Source organism: Cervus canadensis, chromosome 12 (assembly GCF_019320065.1).
Source record: "Cervus canadensis isolate Bull #8, Minnesota chromosome 12, ASM1932006v1, whole genome shotgun sequence".
NCBI lineage: Eukaryota > Metazoa > Chordata > Mammalia > Artiodactyla > Cervidae > Cervus > Cervus canadensis.
In genome coordinates this window covers 77568017-77588914 of record NC_057397.1, presented here as the reverse complement: position 1 = coordinate 77588914, position 20898 = coordinate 77568017, and the positions used below count along the sequence as shown (strand labels likewise).

At 41.6% G+C, this 20898-nt stretch overlaps 1 pseudogene; it reads left to right on the top strand.

Moving 5' to 3' along the window:
• LOC122450968 overlaps positions 1-2989 on the top strand; it is a 66937-nt pseudogene extending 63948 nt beyond the window's left edge.
• The last annotated feature ends 17909 nt before the right edge of the window (positions 2990-20898 follow it).

The window sequence follows — 20898 nt, the reverse complement described above, 5'->3', positions numbered from 1 at the left end:
GACAGAGTTCTGTTGGCACACTGCCCATGTTAAAATGAATTCTAAAGACATGCCATTCATAAATTATTATATTTTTCATAAAAATATGGCTTGCCTTTATTTCAGCACACTAATTACATTGTTAAAGATTTTTTGTATAATTCGGGTAAATTGACAGCAAAGCCAAATTAGACAAAACATTCTTGAGTCATTGTAATTCTTAGTTTTTTTAATTAAATTCAATGTAGAGAAACTTCCCTCGCCTGAGGAAATAGCAATTAACATTGTCAATGAATTCTTGAAGTAAAACTTAGCTTCAGAAATTAAATATAATTTTACATATCATTTAAAACATTTTAATGTGATCACATATAATAAATTCTTAACACAAAAGATAGCTCAGTTGGTAAAGAATCCGCCTGTAATGCAGGAGACCCCGGTTTGATTCCTGGGCCAGGAAGATCCACTGGAGAAAGGATAGGCTACCCACTCCAGTATTCTCAGGCTTCCCTGGTGGCTCAGCTGGTAAAGAATCTGTCTGCAATGCAGGAGACCTGGATTCGATCTTCCCAGGGACTGGAAAGATCCCCTGGAGAAGGGAAAGGCTACCCACTCCAGCATTCTGGCCTGGAGAATTCCAGGGACTGTATAGTCCATGGGGTCACAAAGAGTCAGACACAACTGAGCGATTTTCACTTCACATTTTATGATGTCATAAAATATCTTAATTTTATCACATAAACCACAGTGCACTGTAAATTTAGCATTTCTGTATGAAACATTCAAGTTCATAAAACCAATGTCTCATTTCTCTCCTCTGGTGAATCTCACATGTTAAACTACATTTAATTTTGTTGCTTTAAGAGCATTTAGCCATTTTTCTTAGCATATATCTGAGAATAGTTATGACATCAGATTTGATACGTGTTTCATCAAGATGTCCTTCCACTCACTAGATCCAGAGAACATAGTCTCTGAACTGTTCCCAGCGTCATTTCTATGAGCATCACTGAGACCACTCTCCTAGTAACAAGTTCAGAGGCTGCACCTCACATGGCACACAAAATACTTCTCTATTTCAGCGAATATTCTCCTTGGCACACGTTTTTACCTTACCTACCATTTGGTGCCTTCATTCTAGGCCTTTTATGACTGATCTTTTAATTACTTAAATAAGCTGAATACTTTTTGAGAATTTATTAAATCATATTAAATATTTGTGTAAAAATAAAACTTTCACAATCCCAGCTTCTGTATCAACCTAACTGCCAATGTAAAAAATCAGTGTCATGCTCTATGTTTGTTACATCTAGACTGATGCTGTCAAATAGGATTTTATGTGATGATGAAAATGTTCTGTATTTGAACTGTCCAATATGGCAACCACGCTCCATACAAGGCTGTTGAACACTTGAATTGTGGTGAATGGGACAGAGAACCTGGATTTTTCATTTTGTTTAATTTCAATTTATTTAAATCTAAATAGCCACCATATTGTATAGCATAGATCTTGACCAATGTATAAACAAACTAAAAAACAATATGAATTTTTCACATTGCAAAATATTTCTCAGTTGGCACATTGAGCCAATTAATGAATGCCTTCTTGTCCCTTCCTGGAAATTCTATCTCCTTAAATCTATTGACTTTATGCTGTCTGAGAGAAACAACTTGTTAATTAGTTTGTCTTTCTCTTATTTATGAGTTATGCCACTCAAATTATTTCCATGCCCTGACAGAGTATCTGTCTCCATAATCTTGTCCCACCCAGGACAGGGAAGTAGAAAAGTTGTTTTTTCTTGTTGTTGTTGTTGTTAAAGCCTTAGCTACGTGGGTGTTGCAGGAAAAAAAATTTTTTTTTTCTGCAACTTGCCCCCATTGGGTGTATACTGTTGCTAAGAAATACATGAAACCTACATATGAATAAGTGGACCTGATTGGTAAAAAGACGCAGAAAACGGCAGTAACTGTAGAGCGTCTGGCTATCAAGTGCCACTGGACTCAGAGAACAGCAGTTATCGGAGACGTGATGCGAGTATACAGTGGTTTTCAAGGGCGTGCTATCATATTTTATGAAACAAAGAAAGAAGCCCGGAGTTGTCGCAGAATGTAAGGCAGGATGCCCAGTCGTTACATGGAGACATTTCACAGAAGCAAAGGGAAATCACCCTGAAAGGTTTTAGAAATGGAGATGTTGGGGTTTTGGTTGCAACCAATGTTGCTGCACGTGGGTTAGATATCCCTGAGGCTGATCTGGTTGTTCAACGTTCTCCACCAAAGGATGTGGAATCCCACATTCATCGTTCTGGATGAACAGGTAGAGCTGGGAGGACTGGGGTTTGCATCTGCTTTTCCCAGCACAAAGAATACCAGTTAGCCCAAGTGGAGCAAAAAGCGGGAATCAAATTTAAATGAATAGGTGTTCCTTCTGCAACAGAGATAATAAAAGCTTCCAGCAAAGATGCCGTCAGACTCTGGAACTCTGTGCCTCCCACTGCCCTCGGTCACTTCGAGCAGTCAGCCGAGAAGCTGACTGGGGAGAAGGGAGCCCTGGAAGCCCCAGCAGCAGCCCTGGCCCACTTATCTGGTGCCACGTCAGCTTGAGCAACTCAGAAGCGGGCTTAGTGACCATGATCTTGCAGTGCTTGATTGAAATGCCAAACAGTAGTTATGCTAGTGAAGGGAATGGCCTTTTTCAAAGGAAAGCAGGGTGTTTGCTTTGACATCCCTACTGCGTCAGTGACAGAAGTACAGGAAAAGTGGTATGATTCACGGCGCTGGCAGCTTTCTGCAGCCACAGAGCAACCAGAGCTAGAAGACCCACGGGAAGGATGGCGCAACTTCCAAGGACAGCAGGAAGAAGGGGACAGCACGAGGGCAACCGAGGTGTCAGGGGACAGCAGGAAAGAAGTAGGAGCTTCAGAGGACAGAGATCAGGAGGGGGCAACAAAAGTAACAGATTCCAAAACAAAGGCGGAGGCGGAGTTTTAATAAAACATTTGGACAGTAATTTGAAGTAGAGGATTTATTTGGCAAAAACAGAACTATGTTCAGCAACATGGACCTGAACATTATTTTTCATACAAAGTTAAAAGCACATTGTGTTTCCTTCCTGACCACTTGCCAGTCAGTCCCCACCTCTTCGAGAGAGAAAAGCTTCATCTAAATTATTTCATCTGATTGATGACTGTCATTTATAAATTTATTGCTACTTGTCTTGGGTATTCCTTTAGAAAAGGTGTATGGATTCATTACGCCTTTATTCTAACCAAATATTCTAAAGTATCATCTATAGATTAGAAGATAAAGTCGAGCATGTACCTGCTGGTACTTTTTAAGTTGACCTGTCTTTATACTCAGCAATGTCTCTTCATAGTAGGCTGCCCTGCTGCTCAGTTGGTAAAGACTCTCCTGCAATGCAGGATCCTTGGGTCAGGAAGCCGCCCTGGAGAAGGAAATGGCAACCCACTCCAGTAATCTTGCCTGGAGAATTCCATGGACAGAGGAGCCTGGCAGGCTACAGTCCATGGGGTTGCAGAGTCAGGCATGACTGAGCAACTATCACTCACACTCACTTGTGTGAGTGTAATATATAAGACCTTCTAAAACAGAGGCTTAGGTCAAAGGTTCTTCTTGTCCAAATGTGGGTAAAAAGGAAAATCTTGAGATGAAAAAAGAGGAGGGGAGAAGAGAAAAGAAAGTAGGGCATATAGATTGGTTTCTCTACTCAGGATGCCCAAATGTGGAGAAACACGGTAGTTGGCATCATGGTAGTTAGCTAAATAAAATTAGCACAGCTTTCTTTCCATGAAAACGTTCTGAGGGAGGAGAACAGAACTTTGCATAATCAACATTCAATAAGTAATAATTGATTAAATGAATCAATAAAGCCCACGTCCATCTATGACACCCACTATGTCGATACGAGGAGGGACTTTTAGCCACTCTTTGGGGTCCAATAATTTAACACATGAAGTTCTAGTCCTGAGAACATCTTGGCAAAATATACCACCTCCCTGGGATTCACTTTTATCTATAAATCAAGAAGTTTGCATATTGGAAAACAGACCCCATCTTCTTGATCTTCACAATGGCATTATGTTCACTGTCTGGACTTTTAATGGCATTGTTGGATCTGTTACATGTGGTCACATTAAGAAGTGGCACATTCAGACAGCCCTCACCATAGGAACACCATTTCAGGGGTACCGCAATTGTTCGCTAAGGATTCATTAACCAAGTACCACAGCCTGAGTGGTGTAAACAACAGAAAGATTTCGTCTCATGTCTCTAGAGACTGGTAGTCCAAGAGCAAGCTGTCAGTAGGACCATTCACCCTCTGAAGGCACTAAGGCAGGATTGGCTGCAGCCTCTCGTAACTTCTGGTAGCTCCATGGGTTGTGGCGGCGTAACTACAGTCTTCACGTGGTGTTCTCCCTGTGTGAGTGTGTCTGTTCATATTTCCCCTTTTTATAAGGACACCAGTCATATCAGCTCAGAGCCCATTCTACCCTCAGACAACTTCACCTTAACTAAGTACAACGGCAACAACTCTATTACCAAATAAAGTTCTATTGTGAAGTTCTAGATGTTAGAACTTCAACATACAAACTTGGGAGGGACATAAATTAACCCACAGCACACAAATTCCAGATTTATCTATCTTCAAATATATTGCTCTGTTGCTTTCACATAGTACTTTTTTCTGTCTTCTAAAAACTTTATATATTTTCCAGGTAGATTATATATTACCTCCATTTTATAGGTATGGAGTACAAGGAGCATAAAGAAGAAAACTGGCATTCCTAAATTTACACAATTGTTGTCAACACACATTTCCAAGTATCCTGATTTCTAGACCAGTGATATTACTCCAAAATGAGATTGTATTTCCTCTTTTCCATACATGATTTATTTTTCTAACACCACCACCTTTATTGCTATTGCTTTCATTCCTATCCAAACTAAATGCTTAAAAGCCACTTAATCTTGCCTGTTTTCTGTGCCTATAAAAATTCCAACTTGAGTCTTTGTTATTGTGTTTGGTCTCAAGAACAAGATAAATTGTTTCCAGAGACTGATGCTGGGTTCTGAGTCTTCCTGCAGGCAAATGAAATGATTGAACAACAAGCCTTGGTTCCTTGGAGTAATAGGAGTATCCCTGAGCATCTAGCTGATGGATTCTCTTTAATTCTCCAGGGGCAAACCATACAGACAGTAGACAAAGCTAAAAGATTGGAAGTGAGGCAAGATCTGTCTAAAGTCCCACCATGGCCACATAGTAGTTGTAAGTAATATCTCAGACTTCATAATACAATCTTAGTAGCACAATGGGATTTGTCAAAATACATATAAAAGACCCAATAAATTAGAAAGGGCTTCCCAGGGGCTCAGTGGTTTAAAGAAAAAAAAAATCCTCTTGCCAATGCAGCAGACACAGGAGACTCAGGTTTGATCCCTGGGTTGGGAAGATCCCCTAGAGGAGGAAATGGCAACCAACTCTGTATCCTTGCTGGGAAAATCCTATGGACAGAGGAGCCTGGCGAGCTATAGTCCATGGGGTTGCAAAGAGTCGGACATGACTGAGCACACACACAAGCCTGTCTTGCTTTGTGCTGCATGCAAGAGGCAGGCAGAGGCATAGTCTATTTAATGCAGGTACCCTTCAGAAATTTCACAAGCCAATAGCACACAGAGTTGTTTTTGTTGTTCAGTCACCCAGTCATGTCCGACTCCGTGTGACCCCATGGACTGCAGCATGCCAGGTCCCCCTGTCCCTCACCACCTCCCCAAGTTTGCCCAAGTTCATGTCCATTACATCAGGGATGCCATCCAGCCATCTCATCCATCCTCTGATGTCCTCTTCTCCTTCTGCCCTCAATCTTTCCCAGCATCAGGGACTTTTCCAGTGAGTTGGCTGCCCGCATCAGATGACCAAAATACTGGAGCATCAGCTTCAGCATCAGTCCTTCCAATGGATATTCAGAGCTGATTTCCTTTCAGACTGACTGGTTGGATCTCCTTGCAGTCCAAGGGACTCAGGAGTCTCCTCCACACCACAGCTGAAAACCATCAATTCTTTGGTACTGCTCCTTCTTCATGGTCCAGCTCTCACAACTGTACATGACCAATGGGAAGACTATAGCCTTGACTATATGGACCTTTGTCAGCGAGTAATGTCTCTGTTTTTAATATGCTGTCTAGGTTTGTCAAAAGTTCCCCACTCCCTCCTGGAGTGGACCACATTTTCTCAGAACTCTGCACTAAGACCCGTCCATCTAGGGTGGCCCTGCAAGACATGGCTTATAGCTTCACTGAGTTACACAAGCCCCTTTGCCTCGACAAGGCTGTGATCAATGAAATGGTTATAAGAGATGGGTAGGAAGTTTCAGATACACAGAGTAGAAGGTAGTGTAAAGGTTAAGCAGAGAGAGACAGATCTGAAGATGCTACTCTGCTGGCATGAACCAGAGGTCTCCCAGAAACCAGAAACCAAAGACAAGGAAAACAATTCTCCCCCTGAGCTTCCAGAGAGAACACAGCTCTACAAACATGTTTGATTTTGGCTCAGTGATACTGACCTTGGACTTCTAGCCCCAGAGCTCTAAGGGAATATGTCTACTGGTTAAGCCATGAAGTTCTTAGTGATTTGTTACAGCAGCCATGGGAATCTAACATATCTGAGTTCAAGTTTTCACCTGTTGATTTGGGAGTGGAGGCAGGATAGATTGTTGGTTCTCAGTTCTCATTGAGAACAGCAACATCAGCAGGAGAGCTTTAAAGCTATCCTGATGTGGATCTGGCTCCAGAGATTCTAGTTGAATAGTCTGAGGTGGGCTGTGAGTATCCATACTTAGAAAAGCTCTCCAAAGAGTTACAGGATGCAAAGAAGCGTAGGAGTCACTAGACTAAATGGTTCTTCCTGAATCTAACATGCTCCCATTCTATGTTTTTGTACTTTACTACCACAAACTGTTTGAATGTGGGATAAGAAATCTCCAGAGAGAACAGGAGGAAAGAAAGCCTCCAGGAGAAACCAAGACAAAACTGAGCCATACAAGAGAGATCCAGAAGGATATCACAGCAGATTTCAACATGTCCCTTTGGTGTTCAACAGCCTTCCCTTCCTGGGTAGGACGAAATCACCCCTAGCAGCAAAGAAACACTGAAGAGGTAAGTGACTTTCAGAAAAGCTACATCAAATGTCAAGCCAGTTTACTTCCATGCTCCGCCAGAATGAAAATCAAAAGCCCAGCAGGAATTCAAAGGACTCCCTTTCTGAATGATACATTTATCCCTTCAGGAAATATTTATTACAGTACTTTCTCAGATGCCATCCAAGGCTCAAGCATTCAACAAATACACACAGGGTGCATGCTAGCACTATTCTAGGTATCATGTGTGCGTGCGTGCATGCTCAGTTTTGTCTGACTCTATGCAACCCCATGGACTTTAGCCTGCCAGGCTCCTCTGTCCATGGAATTGTTCAGGCAAGAATACTGGAGTGGATTGCTATTTCCTACTCCAGGGGATTTTTGCCCACCCAGGGACTGAACCTGTGTCTCTTGCATTTCCAACACTGGCAGGTGGATTCTTCACCACTGTGCCACTACGTATTGAGATCCAGAGAATAATCAGAAAGATGCTATCCTTGATGAGATGGTGGGGGGGGGGATGTTATGATGAAAAATAAATCAGGAATGGGGAACAGGAAATGGGATCAGAAGTAATGCACGTGTTTGGACAGGGAAAGGCTCACAGAAGATACATTTGAGCAAAGCTCTGAAGTGGGTGAGGTAAAAGCCTTGGGTGTTCACTTAAAGAGCTTCCCCAGCAAAGGAAGTAGCAAGAACTCACGGTTCTTAGAATAAATGTAGAGAATCTTCACGCCTCAGAACTTGAATACTTGATTCAAGAATCACATTTAGTCTCTTCTGCTTTGCCCTATTTCAAAATTATTTGGAAATGGAAAATAGAGGGGCCTCCCTGGTGGTCCAGTGGTTAAGAATTCACCTTCCAATGCAGAAGATCCAGGTTTGATTCCTGGTCAGGGAACTAAATCCAACATGCCATGGGGCAACGAAGCCCTAGAGCTGCAGTTAGAGAAAGCCCATGCACAGCGACTAGAGAGAAGCCCCGAGCACGGCAACTGAGGGAGGCCAAGAGCCATGATGAAGACCCAGTGTGGCCGAAAGGTAAAAAGTAATAACTAAAAAATACAAAATAGGAGAAACTGTTTAAGTAAAGCTCAAGTACAGGGGACACTACATTGAAGAACTGGTTCTATGAATAAAACCTTTTCATGCTATTTTTGGGCTTCCCAGGTGGCACTAGTGGTAAAGAACCCATCTGTCCATGCAGGCGATGTAAAGAGATGTGGGTTCGATCCCTGAATTGGGAAGATCCCCTGGAGGAGAGCATAGCAACCCACTGCAGTATTCTTGTCTGGAGAATCCCCATGGACAGAGGGGCCTCCTGGAGGGCTACAGTCCATAGGATCACAAAGAGTTGGATATGACTGAAGCAACTAGCATGCATGCATACTATTTTTAGCAGTAAAGAGAGCAAAAGGAACTTTTTCAGGCAAATATCCCAACAGCAAAAGTTGAGCCACCATGGGGCTTCAGTCTCCAGAGGGCAAATTTCTTTACAAGAAGCTCCAAGAAGCTCAAGGGATGAACAGTGACCGAGGCAGCGGAAGCCCCTGAGCTCCATGCTCCTTTTCAGCGCTGGGATGCAATTTCCCTTTATCATTTTTGGTCCAGTCCTCTTTCCAATTAGGGACCACAGCTGCTAAGAATAAAGTGGTGTCTGTTCTACTGGCAGAAGGCACAATGGCCCACTCATGTCATCAATGAAGTCATTGTTCGGGAAATATTGCCATTGAGATATTTTTAAATGCTAATGAATTAATTTCTGTTTCAATGCTGATTGCCACTCAGTTCCTTTTGTTTTTAAAGACAGGAGGGCTTTTTTTTTTTAATTGAATGGATCGAAAACATTTCTCATGAATATATAAATTTAGAATTTCAGGAACCTTTAGTATTATTTATGTAACCAACTCACTTATAGAAGAGAATGCAGCCCAGAAAAGTTGACTAGCTTGGTTACAGCCCCACTGCTACTTAATGACAGACTTGGAATTAGGAACCAGTCTTCCCTCTCCATCCAGCATTCTTTTCATGGTAGCATCCTCTGCCATTAGAAATATTTTTATTAGAGGGATCTATAATTCACCATTAAATCTTCTTGCCAAATAAGTATATTCTCCCAGCAATTTTTTTCTTAGTACTCAAATATCAAGTCCAGTCACATTTCTCAAGGCCTTCTCATCAAATCAGTGCCCTCTTTTTCACTCAAGGGGAGAGAGCCCTTGCACACTGGACAGGCTCGGGGAATTGAAAGAGTGTGCATTCTTTCAGATTCAGGCGTGTTCCCCGACGCAGCCTGTTCTCTGGTTTGTGTGGACATTAGCTACCAAGAGTCTTTCTCCTTAGGTGACCTGGTTAATGGTTTGTTGCTGGTAAATCATTGGATCACTCTTTCCAGAAGCTGAGGGTACTTCAACCATCTCAATTCATTGCCCTGAACACTAGATACTCAGTGAGACTCACTGGGAAAAAGAGGGATCCTGCCAGCATTCTGGAACATACACATGTGACTCAGTTCACACTTTTATTAAACAAGCTGTACTTTATCTGTGTACCAGTCATTAAGTCATGTCTGACTCATTCTGACCCTATGGACTGAGACCCACCAAGCTCCATGGGGTTTCCCAGGTGAGAATACTGGAGTGGGTTGCCATTTCCTTCTCCAGGGCATCTTCCCAACCCAGAGATGAAACCTACCTCTCCTGCATTGGCCTGCAGGTTCTTTACCACTGAGCCACCAGGGAAGCTCATACTCTATCTGCATACCCGTTCTTCTGCTGTCTTTAGAAGAAAACACGACCCTGGTTTAGATATGCCACTTGAGCACAATAAAAATAGCAGTGACCCTGGAGGTCAGAGAATTTTTGCTTCAAGTACTTCATTCAATCATTTATTCAACAAAAATGTTCTTAAGACCTATGAAAAGCCAAGGCCTATTCTAGATGTTGTTAAAAAGAAAAAATTATTCATGACATTTGTTAAAGATGAAAGACAGATTTCATTCAAAGCGAGACTATTGAGATTGGCTGGGGGACCATGGTAATAGGGTCTTTTTTTTTTTTATTAGTTGGAGGCTAATTACTTCACAACATTTCTGTGGGTTTTGTCATGCATTGACATGAATTAGCCATGGAGTTGGGGAATACGGGTAATAGGGTCTTGTAGTGGAGAAGAGAGAGTGATCTCAACTTTGAACACAGCCTGGGCAAGTGGGAATTTATAGCCAAGGAGTAGGATGGGGGTCAGTAGATAGAAAATTACTAGAAGAAAATATCTGGGGTAAGGGAAGATTCTTGCTTAGCCCACCAAACGAGTCTTATTGAAGGTAGTCCAGGGTGATCAAACATCACTTAAAGGATGGTGGAAGGTGAGGAACCCAATTAGATATCAAGAGTGATCAGATATTGAGGCTGGGAAATTCTAGCTAAACTGACATTGTAGGATTCTAGCTAAAACTGGAAAATGCAGAAACAAATATGGAAATACAAGAGTTGAAGCCCAGTTGAGAAATAGTTCAAGTGAGCTTGGAATTTAATCAAGAAGAGAATCTTTGTTACAGGTAATAAGGGATGATGCTGACCTAAGGCAGTTTTCTTGATTTGCCTTGATTTGCAATGTCGTGAACCTTGGGAAATCCATTTTATGTATCTTAGCCTCAGTTTTCTCATCTTTAAAATGGGAAGTTCGGGGACTTCCCTGGCTGTCCAGTAGTTAAGACTCCACACTTCCAATGCAGGAGGTGTGGGTCCAAAGCCTTGTTGGGGAACTAACATCCCACATGCTTCAGCTTGTATGAAAGTGAAAGTGAAGTCGCTCAGTCATGTTTGACTCTTTGCGACCCTGTGGACTGTAGCCCACCAGGCTCCTCCGTCCATGGAATTCTCCAGGCAAGAATATTGGAGTGGGTTGCCATTTCTTTCTCCAGGGGATCTTCCCCACCCAGGGATTGAACCCAGGTCTCCCGCATTGCAGGCAGATCCTTTAACCTCTGAGCCACCAGGGAAGCCAGAAGCCAAATAAATAAACAAAGCTGGAAATATGAGAATAAACAAATGGGAAGTTTTTATACTTGCCTTAATATGCTCACACATGAACTATTCTCACAAATAACAAATACTTTATAAACTGTGAATCAAATTTCAAATGCAAACAGATTTTAAATACTGTCCTTCCAGGGGATGCTAGTAATAACAATAATGTGCCACGTCCTAGGATCATTTATCCATTCCAACATCCTGCCAGGTAGGCAGCATCATTTCCTTAACACCAGCAATAACTGAGGCACAGGACAGTGAAGTGTTTGCCTAAGTTCCCAAGGACAGGAGGTAAAGGATCTGGGATTTAAACTACGTGACTCAGCTCTGAAGTGTGAAGGCCATGCATATGCAGTTTCTGCACAACACACCAAGAAAAAGCCATAGATGGCTGTAGAACTCTTGGAGTAAACAAACCAGACTGGTTTATAAAGTTTCATGCACTTACAGTGACCTACATCTCTTGCCCCCAGCAGTAGAAAATGTCTCCCAGAGCCGAATGTCGTATCTCTAGATACGAAGTCCAGAACCATCAAAAGTAATAATTGAAATCCTATCTCTGGGTCAATCAGTCTACAAATTTGACAGCTTAATCAAGAGATATGTGGTCACCACTGTCAAAAAAAGAATTTTTTTTGTATCTAGGCCCAGGCAATTTTAGTACAATAAATTCAGATAAAGTTTAACCGGAGCTCATACAAATTTCAGGAATTGACCTTTGCAGGCCTAGACATTTTTTTTTTTTTTTTTAGCCACAAGTGGGGGAAAAAAAAAAAAAAACACAGCAAAATCAAAACAAATATAACTGAAAAAACAAGCCTGAAATACTGACAACAAAAATTTTCAGTTCAGTAACTGTTCTTTAGAAACTTAAACATCTAGGAAGAATTATCTAGAAACAAAACTTTCTGTGAGTTTGCTCTCATCTTAAGGTGGTATTACCATTGATTCTATCTACAGAAGCAGATTGTAACTGTTCGGTAGTCAGAGTCGAAAACGGGGAGTCCAAAATGGTGGTTAAAAATTGGCAGCTAAAAGGCAAACAAAGAAAGGAAAAAGCCTGAGAAAGAGAGAACAAAGGAAAGATCCAAGGACCGGAGTGGGAACCTCCAGTGGGAAAAAAAACACACCACCTTCCTGATGGATGGTCTGTACAAGCCCCACTTTGCATAGGGCAAAACCAGTCAGGCTCTGGGGAAGGAGACAAAAATCATAAATAGGAGGAGCTAAGACAGGTTGAGGCCACTTCTTCAGGGTCTACCTGCCCTCACCTCTCAGGGGTGTATGTATGTTCTGCTGTCTGCTTAATAAAAGCTTGAGCTGTAACTGAGCTATAACACTGGTCCATTGTTTCAAATCTTTGCTGCAATGAGACAAACCAAGAGAAAGAAATGCACGCACCTGAAAAAAAATCAATTTCATAAGCAGCCTTGACTTAAGTCAAGGAAACAGTTCCATCACCGCCTGGCAAATTGGCAGCCACATTCTTGTCCACATAATAATCCAAATCCTAATCTGTAGCAAACTTGAACTGTTAGTTACATCTGTTTTAGGTGGACTGAGGTAGGGGAGGAAAACCAGCTCAGCATCAGAGGTGCTCATCTGCCAACTGGCTTCCTCTGAGTGCCTGAAACCGAAGTTCTGGCACCTGGCTTCCGGGAGACTGAAACATCCATCGAGTTAAGTGGAAAGTGGAAGTGGAAGTCATTCAGTCATGTCCCGGTCTTTGGGACCCCATGGACTGTAGCCCGCTAGGTGTCTCTGTCCATGGGATTCTCCAGGGAAAAATACTGGAGTGGGCTGCCATTTCCTTCTCCAAGGAACACACCAAATACAAAGAAAAGAAAAAAGCAAGCAAAGACTAAAGCTGAAGCCAAGGCCACAGAGCAATAGTTAAATTCAATTCCAAATAATTGTCCAGAACCGATATTAATGTCGCTCTTTCTAAACCCTAAAAGTGGCTTTTAATTAATTCATTAAAACAATTCAATTACACCATTTTAAAATTCTTATTCTTAAGCTTTTTGTTCTTCTATGTTTTGTGTAGTCCATCTGCCAACCACAGAGTGCTCACTTGAGCACAAATCTTCACTTGGCCCACACATATGTTGCATGTGTGCCATATTTATGCCTGAAGTAGGATATAAATGTGTTCATTACTATGCTATGAAATGAATAAAAACACCCGTGCTGCTTTTCACACATAGCCAACTCCTTCCACGTCCCATCTCTCTTTCTGCTTAGCCTTAAAACCATCCTGCAAAGTAACTAAAAAAGGCATCACCACTCCCATTTTATAAACTAAGAAAATGAAGACTCCAAGAGGTTAGGGGAGCAGCCTTGGAAAGGCTGAAAGACTCAACGCTGTGCTGAAAGTGCCTGGGTCCTGGAGCAGAGCAGACCAGTCACCAGTGCTTACCTCCTGCTTTCCTTCCTTTCTCCCTCCGTCCGTCCCTTTCTCTTTTATCCTAGAGGCCAGTAACTACTGGACTCTGAAGTCTGCCAGCAGACATCTTATTCAGTCCCTGACTGGCAAATTCATGGCCATATTCCCATTCCAGTCATCTAAAAGTAGTAACCCCAAATCTGACCCAAAACTTGAAATTGTAGCTCCATCATGTCTTCCAAAACCTGACCTTTCAGATGCTTTTGTTGGCTAATTCGAATAAATATGCATATTGCTTAACAGTCCTCATAATTTGCACAATTGTGTCCATTGTGATGAACATTCTTTTGTCACCAAGTATCCTTGGAAACAATGATTTAGGGCAACAAAGTTTGGGGTAATGAAAAACTGAGCAGACTTCCATATATGAGAATGACTCACCGGAAGCTGAAGGAAGAGAGAGAAGCTTCATCCCCCTGTCGCCAGCAAGACGATATTTCTTTCAAACACCCTCACAATGCAGCTACTATCTCTTGTTTCCAGCAATAATGCAGGGTCATTACTGTTGTCCTTAATCACATGACCTCAGCTTCTGACCCCTCATCTTTCACTTATGAAGTGAAGAAACATAGCAATTGCTTCATTGTAAAGTCATGAATGAGACGCCCTGAAGGCAATCAGCAATTTATGATTAATATCATTAGCAGACGTCAATGAGCTATGGAAATGGGAACTGAAGAGGGAAAGAAAAAAGAGAAAGGAGAAGCAGTTGTATGGGAAACTATAAAAACTCTTTATAAGTCACTTACCGATTTCCACATTTAGTTCCTCCTTGAAGGAAGAAAAATTAGTCTTTCCCAGAGTATGTATAAAGGCTTTACCACACACACAAAAAAAGGAGGGGTAGGGTAAGACAGGTCTTACAGTCAGTAAGACTAAATAAAATTTGAAATTTTCTGTATTTGTAGACTTTAATATGTGAATGGTAAGATACCGTGAGTACAGAATATGTTGGTTTTACCAGATTTATGTGATTATGAAAACATTTTCTCACAGTCTATGTCACAGAATGTTCTATTCTGGGGAACACACTAGCCCAGTTATGTCTATTAAAAAGCAGAAGAAGAGAGATAAGAACTCCAGATATGATAGAGCTGAATTTCTCACATTCACATAGGAACTTCCAGTTTGGCAAATACTTAACTGACATAATCTCAACACAGGATTTTTTTAACCTCACTGTGTGTCATTCAGTCATATTCGACTCTGCAACCCCATGGACTGTAGCCCACCAGGCTCCTCTGTCCATGGGATTCTCCAGGCAAGAACACTGGAGTGGGTAGCCATTCGCTTCTCCAGTGGATCTTCCTGACTTGGGGATCAAACCTGGGTCTCCCACATTGCAGACGGATTGTTCACCCTCTGAGCCACCAGGCAAGCCTGCTTCCCCCTTGAATTTTACCTAATTCTATATACCCTCAATGAAAACAGCTTTCGACCCTTGTAAACACAGAATTCTTTCTCCACCTCCCTCCAGTTTCTCTTGTTCTTTTCATCCTGTGTTCTCTCCTTTTTCTCTAAGGACTGGATGCAAGGCTGAGAGAAAACCACTTCCTTTCCTTGGACCCTCAGTTCCACCATGTTCCTGGCACTTGGAAATGCTAGAGAAAAACAGCAACAATCAGGACAGTATATGTATAAAGTAAATTCCAATTAGATTAACATTCCAGCTTCACTGCTGCTTCTGAACAAGAGAAGGAGACCAAAAAAAAAAAAAAAATCTTCTGTCACTTTATACTGTAGACATTGATGGTGACTGCATAAAATGTGTAAAAGTAAGTATCTGGTAACCTCTGTGTCATTTTTGCTAACATGGTGTCTATAGGAGACAGTTGGAAGCTATTTTGAACATGGCTTCTCTCAACTCTTGCTCTACATGATGTGGAAAGAATGAGCGTGATCCAGGGACTGATACATGGCCAGACAGCTCCCTCTGTTAGTCACAGGAATCAACTGAAGGATGGGCACAGGACGTCAGGGGTCAATCAGTGTTGACCCGTGGGACTTTGGCTGAAACTCTCAGGAAAGAGTAGTTCTTTGTTCTCTGTGATGGTTAGCTGTGAGAATGATGTAAGCCTAGAAATTTTGGTGACCACGTTAATGACCACAGTAGCTTCATGAGAGTCAATCCAAAACTGGGGAAGGCAGGGCCGAGACAGAGAACAAGGCAATTTCCTGGACGCATTGTTTCAGCTCCTGAATCCAGCCCTTCTGAAGCTGCAAACGCTCCTGAAGTTCTAGTTTTATGAGCCAATAAACCCTTTTTTGCCTAGAACAGTTTGATTTGTGATTGTAACTAAATGGATTTTGATTAAAGCACTTTAGAATTTTAACTCCTATAAAGAAACTGAAAAATATATGCTTTTGCTCATTTTGTCAAAGTTGATTAGAAAGATTTCAAAAACCAAATGCTTGCCTTCTCTAGAAACTTAATATACAGGACATTTAAAAATTTTAATAAAATTGTTAACTTGGAAAAATAATGTGACTGTCATTTTTAGAATGGTCTGTTTTCTCTTATTTTAAAAATGTATTGGCATAAAAATATTTATTGTAATTTACTTTTTTAAAGCTCTGTCATGTATACTTAGGTACCCCTTTTTACCAGTCATGTATCTTTCAGTATTCTCTCTATTTTTAATCAATTGACTCACAGTTTTGTGCATGTAATTATTATTTTTCACATTGAATCAATTTTGGGGTTTTTTTTCCCCTCTCAAGTTTTTGTTTTTTACTTAACTCACTTCTGCTTTTAAATTTATTATTCCTTTTTCCTCTATCTGTTTTATGTTTAAAACTGCTGAGATTTTTCCTAGGGATATAAATATCCACATAATACTGCTTTAGATTTTTGATGTGTAAAAAGCTCATGTATTGCAGTTCTAAGTATTTTACTAAACTACATAATGACTACTATGTAATCAATGAGTAAGAAGGAAGCTTTGTTTTGTTTTGTTTTGTTTGGCTCATTTTGCTTTCCAATCACATCTGGTAGTTGTTTAGTTTATTTTTGTTGTAGTCTTCTAATTGCATTGTGGTTACAGAAGAGAGTCAATGTATTACTACTGCAGCTTTGGTTTTCACTGAGACATGCTTTAGAGGTAGATGCATAATTGATTCTGGCAAGTGATCAATATGTATCCACAGTGTAATTAGCAAATGTATAGTCGCTAATCGTTAAGTCTGGAGTTCGATATAAATCCATTAGATAAAGCTCCTTAGTTGAATTTTTTAATTTTTCTAGGTTTCTCCTTGTTTTTATTTTGGCTTGATTCATACATTCACTCATCCACTTACTCAACAAAGGCTTGAGTGACTTCTGCCTGTCAGGCCACTTCTTCACACCCTTGAGGTAACATGAAAGCAACAATGAAAACAAGAGTTCCTGTCATCAGAAAACTCCCTATGGGGGAGAATCTCATTATTTCAGAGGGAGGGACGGAGGTGAGAGAGAGAGAAAGAAAGGAAGGAGAGGGGTGCAGTATCCATTCACCCAACCACTGACGCGGAATCGGCAGATTCAGAGAGCCGACTGTGCTGTCATCTTTATAAGACTCCTGAGCATTGGAATACTTCCCTGTGGCTCAGATGGTGAAGATCCGCCTGCAGTGAAGGGTTCAAGCTCTGGGTCAGGAAGATCCCCTGGGGAAGGGAAAGGCTACCCACCAGTGTTCTTACCTGGACGATTCAATACAGAGCAGCCTGGTGGGCTACAGCCCGTGGAGTTGCAGAGAGTCGGACATGAATGAGTGACTTTCACTTCTTTTCATTCTCTTTATAAGAAAGTAGTAAAACTAACACTTCCACTTTCACTCTTCTTTGAGCATTGGCAGATTTTGGTGTTCTGGATGTCCCAAAACCAGTCCCTCTCAGATGCTGAGGATGGCTGCAGAGAATTTCAGATGGTGGTAGGCACAACAGAAAAAATAAAGAAAAAAGATAAAGAGGGCAAGGGTGGGAAAAGGAAGCAGGTTGGACTATATGTAGGAGTCACAAGAAAGAGCTCACTGAGAAAACCACACTTGAGTAAAAACTCTAGAAAGTGAGGGTGTGGAAAGTCAAAGTTTGTGACAGTGTTAGTAGTCATTCAGCCATGTCTGGCTCTTTGCGACCCCGTGGACTGTAGCCTGCCAGGCTCCTCTGTCCATGGGATTCTCCAGGCCGGAATACTGGAGTGGGTTGCCATTCCCCTCTCTAGCGGATCTTCCCAACCCAGGGATTGAACCCAGGTCTCCTGCATTGCAGGCAGATTCTTTACCATCTGAGCCACCAGGGAAGCCATTTTCAGAAAGGCCTTACAGTCAGAACATTCTTGATGGAATCGAAGAGCACAGGGACCCAGGAAGCAACCGCAGAGTAAGTAAGGGAGAGAGGAGGTCGTGATGAGCTCAGGAAGGAAGAATGCTGGATTATGACGAGGAGCAAGACCACGTGGAGTCTTTTAGCTGTTAATATTTTCAGGGCTTTCACTTAATTTTTTAATTGGAATATAATTGCTTTACAATGTTGTGTTAGTTTCTGTCATACAACAAAGTGAATTAGGTAATTCAGACTTAAATTGAAGGAAGTGGGGAAAACCACTAGACATTCAGGTATGACCTAAATCAAATCCCTTACAATTATACAGTAGAAGTGGCACATATATTCAAGGGATTAGATCTGATAGACAGAGTACCTGAAGAACTATGGACAGAGGTTTGTGACATTGTACAAAAGGCACAGATCAAGACCATCCCCAAGAAAAAGAAATGCAAAAAGGCAAAATGGTTGTCTCAGGAGGCCTTATAAATAGCTGAGAAAAGAAGAGAAGCTAAAGGCAAAGAAGACAATGAAATATATACCTATCTGAATGCAGAATTCCAAAGAAAGGTAAGGAGAGATAAGAAAGCCTTCTTCAGTGATCAATGCAAAGAAACAGAGGAAGACAACAGAATGGGAAAGACTAGACATCTCTTCAAGAAAATTAGAGATACCAAGAGAACATTTCATGCAAAGATGGGCACAATAAAGGACAGAAACAGTATGGACCTAACAGAAGCAGAAGATAGTAAGAAGAGGTGGCAAGAATATACGGAAGAACTATACAAAAAAAATTCTTCATGACCCAGATAACCACGATGGTGTAATCATGCACCTAGAACCAGACATCCTGGAGTCCGAAGTCAAGTGGGCCTTAGGAAGCATCACCACAAACAAAGCTAGTGGAGGTGATGGAATTCCAGCTGAGTTATTTCAAGTCCTTAAAGATGATGCTGTGAAAGTGCTGCACTCAATATGCCAGCAAATTTGGAAAACTCAGCAGTGGCCACAGGACTGGAAAAGGTCAGTTTTCATTCCAATCCCAAAGAAAGGCAATGCCAAAGAATGTTCAAACTACCGCACATTTGCATTCATCTCACACACTAGCAAAGTAATGCTCAAAATTCTCCAAGCCAGGCTTCAACAGTACGTGAACCGTGAACTTCCAGATGTTTGAGCTGGATTTAGAAAAGGCAGAGGAACCAGAGATCAAATTGCCAACATCAGTTGGATCATAGAAAAAGTAAGAGAGTTCCAGAAAACCGTCTACTTCTGCTTTATTGACTACACCAAAGCCTTTGACTGTGTGGATCACAACAAACTGTGGAAAATTCTGCAAGAAATGGGAATACCAGACCACTTTACCTGCATCCTGAGAAATCTGTGTGCCGGTCAAGAAGCAACAGTTAGAACTGGACATGGAATAATGGACTGTTTCCAAATTGGGAAAGGAGTATGTCAAGGCTGTATATTGTCACCCTGCTTATTTAACTTGTATGCAGAATACATCATGTGAAATGCCAGGCTGGAAGAAGCACAAGCTGGAATCAAGATTGCCAGGAGAAATATCAATAATCACAGATACTCAGATGATACCACCCTTATGGCAGAAAGTGAAGAAGAACTAAAGAACCTCTTGATGAAAGTGAAAGAGAAGAATGAAAAACCCGGTTTAAAACTCAACATTCAAAAAATGAAGATCATGGCATCTGGTTCCATCACTTCATGGCAAATAGATGGGGAAACAGTGGAAACAGTGGCTGACTTTATTTTTGGGGGCTCCAAAATCACTGCAGATGGTGACCGCACCATGAAATTAAAAGACACTTGTTCCTTGGAAGGAAAGTTATGGCCAACCTAGACAGCATATTAAAAAGCAGAGACATTACTTTGTCAACAAAGGTCCGTCTAAATAAGGCTATGGTTTCTCCAGTAGTCATGTATTGATGTGCGATTGGGACTATAAAGAAAGCTGAGTGCCAAAGAATTGATGCTTTTGAACTGTGGTGTTGGAGAAGACTCTTGAGAGTCCCTTGGCCTGCAAGGAGATCCAACCAGTCCATCCTAAAGGAAATCAGTCCTGAATATTCATTGGAAGGACTGATGCTGAAACTGAAACTCCAATACTTTGACCACCTGATGTGAAGAGCTGACTCATTTGAAAAGACCGTGATGCTGGGAAAGATTGAAGGCGGGAGGAGAAGCGGACGACAGAGGATGAGATGGTTGGATGGCATCACCAACTCTATGGACATGAGTTTGAGTAATCTCCAGGAGCTGGTGATGGACAGGGAGGCCTGGTGTGCTGCAGTCCATGGGGTCGCAAAGAGTTGGACACTGAGCACCTGAACTAACAGATGCTTAGATCCCCTCCCTCTTGGGCCTTCCTCCCACTCCCCCTCTGGGCCCACCCCGCTAGGTCATCACAAAGATGTGAGCTCCCTGTGCTACTCCACTAGCTTCCCACTAGCTCTTTTACACAGTGGTATATATATGTCAATCCTAATCTCCCAACTGTACCACCCTGGTCTTCCCCCACAGTGTCCTCATGTCTTTCTGTGTCTATGTCTCTATTTTTGCCCTGCAGATAGGTTCATCTGTACATAAGTGAGGTGGAAAGTTATTGGAGATGTGTGAAGTGATCAATAGGAATAGTATCATAAACAGGTTGTTCAGATATATTTTGGGGAAAGGGGGCAGGAGGGAGGGTGAACAACACTAGGAGGCAAAGGGCAGAACCAGGGAGAATAGTTAAAAGGTAATTGAATGTGTAAAACACTATTGTAGCCCAGGCCAGGATGGTATCAGTGAAGGTAGTAAGATGAATGTATTCAAATACGACTTGAAGATATAGCTGGCAAGATTTGCTAACAGATTAGTAAACTTGGAGACTGAAAAAGAGAAAACAGTAAAAAATGACTTAGAAAAGTTAATCTCTTCCTTCTTTCTGTAACACTAAAGAGATTTCAAAAACTTTTACTCTTATCAT